Below are 11,080 nucleotides of genomic sequence, written 5' to 3' on the forward strand. Positions count from 1 at the left end.
GTTTCCCCTGTGATGGCGGTCTGCTCTGAGGTGGCGGAGAGGTTCTGTGGCACCACAGGTCACTTCCCTGAGGTGGGATCTTGAGACCCAGAACGCCGATCGCTCCTCCACCTCGTCCTCTGACCGGTGAATGTTTTTCTACGCCTAGTGCCAGAAATACTGGGCTACAGCAGCATAAGACCACACCGGGTGCCACTCCTGTCAGCTAAGAACAGGAAACTGAGGCTACAATTTGCAAAGGCTCACCAAAATTGGACAATAGAAGATTGGAAAAATGTTGTAATAAAGAGTTACTTTGATGCCTGTTGCCTGGCTCATCTACTGGTTGCGTTCTTCTGTCACTTTTTCGGTTTGTGGAGGACCAAAGTGAGAGATTTGCAGGTGCATGGTGGATGGACATTTTATAACAAAAAGGATGATTAACCCACAGACAAGGAGGAAACAAGTAACCAGGGAGACAGTAATGGAGAACCCAACAATGCAGGGAAAGAAAACGGGAACTTAAAAACAACAGAGATTTGATGGGGTACATGAAAAACTGGTGAATTCAATAGAAACACAAACAGTTGCGAATCATGACAGAAATAAAAAATGTTTTTCCTGAATTTATATAGGAGAATTTATTTTTCCACCTTTTTTATTCCCCCTCATATTTCATGGATTACCTGGCTTCATGCAGAAAAGGCAACATCTGTTACCTGCATTTGCTGGACAAGAAAATACACATACTGTATCGTGCCTCAGGGCTCAATTAACTGGCAGACAGGCAAACTCATAAAAATGACCATGCTATACTGAATTATGTAAAATATTTTTGAAAGAGATCTTTTACTTTAAAATGAAAGGAAAAAATTTGTGCTTTTCAGAAAATATTAATTGGTTTGGTCTTTTCTGGTTAGAAAACAATTGTCAGGTTCTGCCTGGGTTCTGGTTTGTGTTTTTTGTTCTGTGGGGTTTGATAGTTTATTTTTCTTATTTATTCCTGAATTCTTGTGTACTTGTGTGTGCTTTATGTCAGCATCATTAGTTGTTTGGGTTTGTTTACTTTTCAGTTAGGTCTTCCTCTATGTCTTCAGGTTACCTTGTTAGTTCTTATTTCCAGGTTCTAATATCTTAGGTTGTTATAGTTTTCTTAGATCGGTTTCCCTGAGTTTGTTATTTAGTCCCTTCTCCCATGGTTTGGTTTTGTATCAGTTCACCTGTTCCTCAGCCTCCCTGCATACCTGGTCCACACCTGTCTCTAATTCCTGCTGATTGCCTTGCTTCTCATTCCTTTGTTCCATATTTACTTCCCTCAGTTTAAAAGCTCAGTGTTTCCCATTGCTGGTCGCTGGTTCCTCCCGTTCACTACCCTCTTGTGTTTTCTGCTGGCTTTATATTTCTTCTTTGGAAAACTCATGTAAGTTTTGGAAGCTATTCATGTGAAGCTTTAAGGAACCTTTGATTAAAGAAGCTTGCTCTCATCATGCCCAGTGCTTGTCTGTATTTTGGTCTTCTACAGCCACAAACCATGACAACAATTGCATGTTTCATCTTCTGAGATTATGTGTTCTTCTTGTTAGTTAGATAATTGATTTGGTTTAAAGCAGAAATAGTTCACAATCTGTGTCAGACGTCTGTGAACTATTAGATTTGTCACAGATTTTATTTATTTTATTTTTTGTCAGAGATTGATGTATTTTAAATTATCAGAAATTGTGTCTGCCTTTGTGTTTCTTGATTGCTTTTTTAAATCCTTGAAGGAAGATATATTTTTTATCTTGTTTGAATAATCAAATTCAGTGTTATAGGCAACTTTTTAAACATGTATTCACTAACAAGTGATTACATTAATTTATTATTTTCTAATCTTATCTTTGGTTTTATCAAGTTATGGTATATGAATATCTGTACATCACCTCATTATCATTTGGAAAAATTTGTAATTAAAAATTAATAGAATGTAACACTTTGTGAACATTACCATAACAAATATCCCTGGTTAGAATTTAAATATTTTAATAGCTTCTATAATGTACAGTCTAAAGTTTTTTGATTCCAGAGTTTGTGAGGAGTCTTGACATACATTTTCATAAGGGCGGCTAAGGCGAAGGGAAAAAGAATAGCAATCTTTCCCATGAGATTATAAATACTGTGCCTCACATTTTACCTGATCTGACACGCAATTGTTGTAGTGTAAAAGACACTTCAGTGGTCAGGAAGAGTTTAAAAGGTTTTTATGAATGCAGTCTATTTACCATTTACATTGCGAAGCAAAAGTAATCCTTTATAATAAAAGCATCTCTGTTCTTTTTTACTTTGGATGAAGGATGATAGTTGGGTTTTAGATATGATTTTTTATTTTCCAGACTGGAGCTTGTCATCAGTCTTCCGAGCGACAAATAATGACCTTATTTACATTTGGCATTTAAATTCTCATATTTGAATAAAATTCAAATCATTATTTTATATTTCCATTTACATGTAACCACACAAGTACTTCAGTTGGAAAAAAATAAAGAAAAACTGATTGCGTCTGTTTTGGTTTTTCATACTAGAAAGGCATATTGAGAGAAACATTACATCCAAGTATCTAAAGTATGAAGAGTTGGACTGCAGTTGGACTGTTAGTCCATGGTATAATTTAAACAAACTATTGCACTTCACTTTCAGTGTTTAATCATGTTTCTCTCCTAGACATAGCTATTGGCTGAGCCTTTACTATGACTGTGTGCTCTCTTTAATACTATTGAAAACTGGCTGAGAGCTTGGCTGTCTTTCTCTCCTAGATGAAGCCACTAAAGGAGCAACTAGCTGTTAACGTTTTACTTTTCTTTCACATAGAAAGTACTCCTGTGTTCTTTATCTCTGTAAACCCACAGTCGGTCATGGCAGATGGCCGCTCACACTGAACCTGATTCTGCTGAACGTTTCCTCTTGTTAAAAGGGAGTTTTCCTTTCCACTGCCACTATATGCATGCTCAGTATGAGGGAAAGTCAATGCAAGCGACTGTCCACTGTCGCTACAAGCTCATCAATCATCATCAATTTCATTGTACCTTCCAGTACAAAGACAATAAAGACTATTCAATTCTATTCTATCCAGAAGGTGAGAATGCTGCAAGACACAGTAACTCAATGCAGTCTCCTTGGTTTCCTTAGATTCAAAACTTTTTAACCAATTTGAATAATAAACTGAATTTGACTGCATTGGGATCAGTTGGAATATATGTACTTGACTTGGAATTTGCATGATTCGATTCAACTGACTTTATAAAGTGCTTTGAGATGATATGTGTTGTGAAATGGCTCAATATAAATACTGAACTGAAAAACTGAACTAAAAACTGAATTGTATAATATAACTGAACCTGCTGCTAAATAACAGATCAGAGAGACTGGCCCAAAATGTCGTTGTTGGAAACAGGAATGATGACATGAGTTGTGGAAATTCCATTTAAACAACTGAACAATTACATCTTACTGTATGACAACACAGTTCTCGTCAGATACCTGTAAGTCTGCAGTATGAACAAGTTACCAAGTATCCTCACTGTGAACTTAAAGAAGCTTTGAAGGCAGCACTTCATTTTACTGATCCAGCTCACTGGGATACACAGCAAAAATATTTGAATGTTAACTGGAAAAACTAAATCGATCTAGAGATTATGTAATTTATCAACAAGAGGGCTGTTTAAGCAGAGGCATTTAAGACAGACCCCAATACCATGTGGAACATTGTTATGGCAATATTGGCACATTAAAAAAACAACAACAAATAAATAAAGTAATAACAAATAACTCAAAATACAATTTATTTAGTACTTAGTAACTCTCCATGTGAGGAACTTCCTCCTGTGGCCAGGCTATGATGACAACAGAATATGTGATAACTGTGAGAGAGTATATGTTGATGAGTGATGATTAAATGTAGTCAGAAAATATTACCAAAATCATGGGCACATTGATAATTTGACTGGTAATTGCTTGAACGAAAATTAGATTTTTTTTAATAATGTCAGCAAATTGCTTTGAAATCTCTAAACTTGGTTTCGCCCACTGTGTCCTTCAGTCAGTTTCACTTGACCAATGTTAGTATTAATAAGAGACAGAGTGCAGCACGGACGTTTTATGGGGTTGAAGTGCACAACCCATGTACGAAGGCTACAGTCCTCAACGTGGCTGTCACGTGTTTAGGTCCCGGCCTGTTGATCGTTGCTGCATGTCTTCCCCTCTCTCTGCACCCTATTTCCTGTTGGTCAACTTACAAAATAAAGACCACAAGTGCCACACAGAGTGGAAATTCACAGACTACTTTTCAATATTTCATAAAGCATATTCAGCAGCAGTGGGCCTCCCCTAACCTTTTGCTTCTTCGCAGTGTTGGGACCCACAGCCATGGAAACAACATTAAAACTCCAGTACAAACCTTTCTGGAATTTTCAAAATAAATTGCATTTAACCAACTTCCAGCAACTGAGGAAGGGGGGGTAGCAGTGGACTTCACATGATGCCTTTCCAATGGTCCGATCTCTTGCACTGCTCCTCTGCGGGACCAGGATAGGGGAGGCAGCGCGCTAATGTCTCTTTGCTGGCAAAAATACATAAACTCTTCAACTGGATCCAAGGGTGTCATAAGATCACGCGATCATATGCACAAGTTAAGTACTGATGAATTACTGTCTGTGTATCCGGTATTCATTCATGAAAGGGGGTAATAATTAAGGTACAGGCCTGGCTTGACTTTTTCTCTGAGGCCTGCAGAAGCAAACTGTGTTCCAGAGATGTCCCCAGTAGAGACGCTGTCTCTACAAAGGGTGGAGCAGTTTTTCCCGGTCTGAAAGGACGACAACAGGAGCCGCATCCCGTGGTAACGTGCAGTGTGGTCAGCGGACAGAACGGGCCGCCCAGCCACTGCTCCGGAGGTTAGCCGGAAGCTAACCCTTTGTTCACAGAACTTTCTTCAAACTTCGTCGTCACCCGGACAACTCCTCAGCATGGTTCATACGAGGTTAGGTGTTTGGGCAGAGTAATAGAGAAGGATTTAGGGCGAAATGTTCTAAACGTTTTTCATTTTATGAAGTTTGATTTTGTTTGTGTGAAACTCAGTTATCTTGGTGCTAGCAGGCTATCTGCTCAGCACACATGCTCAGCTTTGTGTTCTGTGTTTGTGTGTTTTGAAAGTTAAGACAAACTTTATTTAAAGGGTGATTTTAAACACAGAAGATTTATCATAACTCACCGTCCACGCTTATGCATTTTAACCCATTTATTGACGGTATTTTTAAAGGTGTGTGTTTGATTCTGGTGCTAAGCAATCAGCTTCTTGGTTATCTTTAACTGCTAACAGCTAAGAACACGTGCTTGCCTGTTAAAGAATATTTAACCAGAAAGGGTGTTAGTTTTCAATCCAGTAAATAATAGTTCCCTAAACATTATTTTACTAAACTTGATAACTAAATCAACATCATTAAGCCCCATTTCTCCAGAAAGATTTGGCTCTTTTCCAAAATATTTCCTTAAATATTTTACCATTTCCTTTAATAATATTTCTTTAAATATTATTTTAATAATTAAAGGCAGCTAATGAGACACCGTTGAGAATTAGTCATCCAGAAGGTTGGTTTTATTCAGCAGATCATTCTTTAAAACATTATTTTATTAAAATAATATTTTATCTGATCTTGCATTGTGAATGGTTGTCTAAATTAAATATTAAATAATATTTTCAGATTTATAATCACAACAGCAGCAACCACTAATGTCTGGCACAAAGAATGGGTACACAAGTCAATTTTACCTAGACTTAAATAGGTATGTCAATTATAGGTCTTGAATTGGTAGGTGATAGTCCCAGTACTGTTTATTCTCCAATAAGGTATATATTAGCCATACCAATTAGCCTATGCAGAGCATATCCACATTAGTCAGAGCTGTTAAGGTTGCACTCAAGTGGCTGCAGTGTAATGAAGACACAGCACCTTTCATCAATTTTAAGCTAAACCCTTGCAAAATGATCTATTACAGTAGGAATGTTCTGTCATTTTAATTATGCTGCAATGAAAGCTGAGTGTTTAGTCATTAGTTTGGAAATTAGATGGTAATGTAAAAATTTGTAAAGACATATTATTCATGGAAGTGGCCACCAAAAGCACAACACAAATGTACCAATTCCAGTGTTTAGTTTTGCACTTTTCTCATTATTTTCAAACACTTTTTCACCACAAATTCTCTAATTATTTTTAATATTAAAATACTATTGCCATGAAAAAATCCTAAAGATGGTCACTCAACATAATCTATAAAATGACTTTTGTACTCTATATTCATAGTAAAATACATGATATTTTAATGTTTTATTTTTTCAGTCGTGTAGAATTTCAAAATGTTTTCTTCACAATGTAAAACAACAATGCTTTTATTTTACATCTGTAAGCCTCCAAAGCAAAATGGGGAAATTACAAACAAAGGCCAACAGGGGGCAAACAACACAACAAAGCACCTCCCTACAAGGATTCCACACAATTTGAGCCTGTTCAGTTGCTTTTCCATGTTACATTATAAGAAAATGCTGGATATGTATACTGCAGATGAACAATAGTTCAATATCTGATTGTAGTAGTTGACCAGAGTGCTCTCAAAGGTTTTTTTGATGTTGATGAGATCTCATAGATAAGATGATAGCTCGAAAATACCTGTGGAATCATGGAAAAAGCTGGGCAGCAATTACAAGAAGAGTCTGATGGCTGTAATGCCAATATAAGTTTTTCTATTGATTATGAAAAGAATGTAAGTCATTTGTATCATAAAAGTTTTAGGTTTATCTGTACACTGGAAGCAATATATCTAACAGGTCTGCATAGCTAATATTTGTGAAATATTCTAATTAGCATCTAGGGAAGGTTTGTGGTTCCATATATGATTGTACAAAATGGAGTTGTGACGGCTGATAGAATGTAATGTGAACATCTCTGAAGAATTTCTGCTATGCCAGTGAGGAGAATGTGATAATTCATTCAGTGTTTTGAAGTACTTATAAGCTTTGAATAATAATGTACAAAGGAACGACAGGGATAGAACAGTGACCTTGATATCAAGGTAACCTTAGCAGGATGATCAAAGGGATCCTGATTTCACTTTGTTTTGATTCAGAGAGGCAACTAAAGACTTTGCATAATCACTAGGAGCCAAATTTCAACAGGAACAGATGGGGTTCTCTAAATTTCAGGGCTAAGAATGTGTTTTCTCACATTTTTCTCCCATCACCCCTATCCAAAACAGAAATAATGAAACAACTGATAAGGTCATTGGAGAGTGTTTAGTCACTGCTGAACACCTTTAGGAGGTGGGAGAAATAGAACTGTCTTGCAGAGGCATGGCAGCGTATCGGAGTGCACCAGCAGTCAAAGGGAGCTCAGGCGAGACAAGCTGTAAGTGGATCCTCCACCTGATGTCCGCATCAGTTTCATCTGACTGGTTCCTGTCTCCACTGGTCCCAGTCGAGAGGCTACGGAGGGGAATGGGGCACCTGCTCATCACCAGCAGATGGCCGTAACCTATTCATTCTCACTTGTCTTGTGTTTCACTTTCTGGTTATATGACAACTCTCTGCACTTGGGCTGCACAGGGTTGAAGCTGTGGTAGTGTAGCTTTCTGGATCTGTCATTATAAAATGTCATCAGGGGCTGTCTCTCAGATTAAATTTTCTAATAAGGTTGTAACCTGAAATTGACTCAAAACCAGCAGTCAACGAGAGGTGTACGTACCTTTGGCTTTGATACCTTCATAAGTTTGTCTTGAGACGACTGACCTAATTGAAGCCGAAATGCAGCATTTTGCCAAGCTTATAAATAAGATGAAACGCTGATGAATATCAAAAATGTGAATAATGACAACGTCTTATGGGTTTACTTATTGTTGTGCACTTATTTACTTGTTTACGTATTGTGTGACTTACCCGCTGCCCCATTATTCCTTTAATTTTAGCTGGGGGTGACAAGTTCATATTGATTAATTTCATGTGGCATGTCAGCCAAAATGATTGGATGCCAGGAGTGCAGTTTAGGTTTTCCACTAGTGGGAAAATTAAATATAAATTTATAAATTGTCTTTTTAGCTTTTTAACTAGTTCCTGTCTATTGGCAACTCCTTAAAAAACCCCTTTGCATCTAGCTTTCTTTCTTCTCACATCAAAATGTGTTTTTCACATTTGTTTTAATGTTGTCAGATTTTCAGCCAGAAGACAAGAGTGAACTTCTCCAAATAAGAAAATGATTGAAGAGGAGGATGGCTTGTGGTGGCAGTAGGAGTATAAGGAGAGAGTTGCAGAGCTCTCATCAGCCAGCTGCCACGACAAACTGCCATAGCTGTCACTGGCCATAAGATATCTTTTGCAAAGTTAGGAGTGAATAAGTAGGATTTTCCCCTATTAGGATGGTCAGGTCTATAACAGGCATGGGATGGAGCGTTGAGCTCTCTTCAAGACTGTTGCATTGAGGCTACCTCATGCCACATGCAACAAAGGTCCCTCAGTAAAACATACAGACCAACAGTGAGGACTTGTGACAGCCTTCAGTGTAAAGCATTGACTGGGCCTGAGTTGGAAGTAGCCTTGAGGCAAAAAGTGTTTTTCATTGCCTGACTTTTCAAAATGCCTTTGTATAGCATTCTTTTTCTTTACGACCAGCTTTAATTAGTTATCCCTTTGCCATCTGTAATACTGCATCTACTACTTCTAGATGTGATGACTTTGCATCAGCTCGTATTTTTTAAGATATTTATTTCTTTATGGATTTAAACATATGAAAACACCAAAAGCTTCTAAACATTTTTAACCTAACCCATTGATATGTGTTCAGATTAAATTGTTGGTATACGTGAACGTAATAAAAATACCTTTTTACAAAGTATTCTGGTGATTTAGGTAAGACCAAAAAAGCCCTCATCTCAATTTTGAGAGAAGCAGATATGATGGCTGTTATTTTGGTGTGACATAGTTTCTTTGTCTTTTCTTTTCTTCTGTACCTGTTCATGCACAACCTCCTTTTACAGAGATAAAAATCCAGGTGACACATAGACTAGACAAAGAAACTGTATGCAATATTTCTACCTAAGTACTGAGCAAAGTCATGAATGTTTACTTTTTCAGGCTGGTCACTCATCCATTAGCTAAGTCTATTTGTTCAAGAATTCACATACCAGATCTCTCATAACTTCACACAGCTGTCTCAAAACTACTTTTTTTTGCCAACACACAGTTCTACAAAAACCTTTATGACCATTGTTCATAAATATATTAAGAAACAAAAGCAATTATAAACTACAATTTTATTCATTGGTTAAGACATGTTGATTTTTATTCTGTTTTGAAAGAATGAAAGGGGAGGAAGTTAACCAGTTTCAGGTTAAACAGGCCACACAAATGTGTTTACCTTTTGACTTTGGAAACAAAACTAATGGTTTCAGAAACAAGAAGTATTTTCATTAATTCTCTTAGGGGAGAAATTGGGTTGAAAATAATGTGACAAAATAGAACATGTCACAATGGAACATGCATCAAGGTTTTAAGCAGTAGACAAAGCTCTGCAGCACAACCAGCCATTTTAGGGTGATGAAAGGAATTTTGACTATTAAATCAGGTTTTGTCTAAACAGTGTAATGATCATTTTCACATTCTTAGAATTATATTAGTTCTGTTCACACTTTGACAAAAAATGAGAACAAGACATTTGCATGTCACATTAATTCATGTAATTCAGTGGACATTGATCTTCAGTGCTATTACTGCATGTTCCAGGTTATTTTAACCTAGCCTGTCCAGTTACGTTTGATTCACAAAACTTTAAAATGGCAGAACTAGAGTTTTCTAGAGAATTTGTTGTTATTACTTCCTTCAAATCCAGATGTTTACACACAGTAAAATTACTATGCCTTTAGATGATTTAGAAACTCAAGATGATGATGTCTTGGCTTTGTAACCTTGTGATAGGTTAATTCACTACAATGGAGGCATTGTATGTTGTATCCATGCTGGCTGCATGCAGGTTAGTGTGTGTGTGTCTTTCACCTCCTTAATGTGTGACTGGTACGTGTGTTACAGCAGCTGCAAGTCATCAGGGCTAATCAGGAAGAGCTTTAGGATGAGTGAACTCTGTGGGAAGGATGCTAGACTGCTCTACACCTCTGTGTGGAATCCATTCCAGAGACCCGCTCCAGCATTCTGCCTCCTTGCTCCTAAGCCTCTGGAGAAGATTACCTTGGCTTCCTTCTCCGGTCATCCCGCAGCTCCTCCGCTCATCCTCTCCTTGGAAGCTCTTCCAAAACTGCTGCTACCGCGCCCTTACCTGCCTGTCCACCCTTGTGCACGTGGCTCCGCTGCAGCCTGTCCTGGAGATATCGGACTACCAATTTGCACTGGCTGTCAACCTCAGCTCCGTGGATCGACTCCCTTTCCCCTGGATCTCCACCCTTCTCCAGATCAGTAAGGCTTGCATTATTTCCACCATATTCATAAACACTCCTCATGTAATTGCCTGCTGGAGTTTAATCCCATATTCTCCTTCTCAGTGACCACTGGAATCAGCCAGAAGCCTCAGTACTCCCATCTTTTCTATCAACAAATAAATCCTTGAAACTTTCCTCCTTTATCCGTAATTGTGTCTGCATAAGAGTGCCTAGAAAACAAGATGACATTACAATGGAGTAATGGAGGTGTAGACATATTCTAAGGGCTTTTTCACACCATGATACTCTGGGGGACTCCTGAAATACCTCCAGACGTTCATTGGGTTTGGTACACTTTTACGCTGTACCTTTTGAGGTGGACCTAATCACCTGGACTCTTTTGGGGCACTACAAAATAACCTATAGGCTGAGCAGGAGGCAAGGCAATAAAATATCAGCATGTTCCTCTGAGATGAATGAGGGAGTAAAGAAAAATCTGTGGAAATCATGGAAAAATCTATAGGAATCAGCCAAAGTCTGGTTAATCCTTTTGTACAATTTCCAGAAGCCTGAAGGCGTCACATTTAACTATTAAAAAAATATATACTAGTAAAAACATAGGATTGTCCAGCCACCATACCATTCAGGAAGGAGAGTG

The 11,080-nt window shown here is 37.9% G+C and overlaps 1 long non-coding RNA gene across 1 annotated transcript; it reads left to right on the top strand.

Moving 5' to 3' along the window:
- Nucleotides 1-1,294: 1,294 nt before the first annotated feature.
- On the top strand, nucleotides 1,295-10,616 carry LOC124873271. The gene is made up of 3 exons (XR_007039491.1): nucleotides 1,295-1,399; nucleotides 10,079-10,459; nucleotides 10,546-10,616. It is a non-coding gene; the product is annotated as an uncharacterized LOC124873271 (long non-coding RNA).
- Nucleotides 10,617-11,080: the final 464 nt, after the last annotated feature.

This window comes from Girardinichthys multiradiatus, chromosome 9 (assembly GCF_021462225.1).
Source record: "Girardinichthys multiradiatus isolate DD_20200921_A chromosome 9, DD_fGirMul_XY1, whole genome shotgun sequence".
Classification (NCBI taxonomy): Eukaryota; Metazoa; Chordata; class Actinopteri; order Cyprinodontiformes; family Goodeidae; genus Girardinichthys; species Girardinichthys multiradiatus.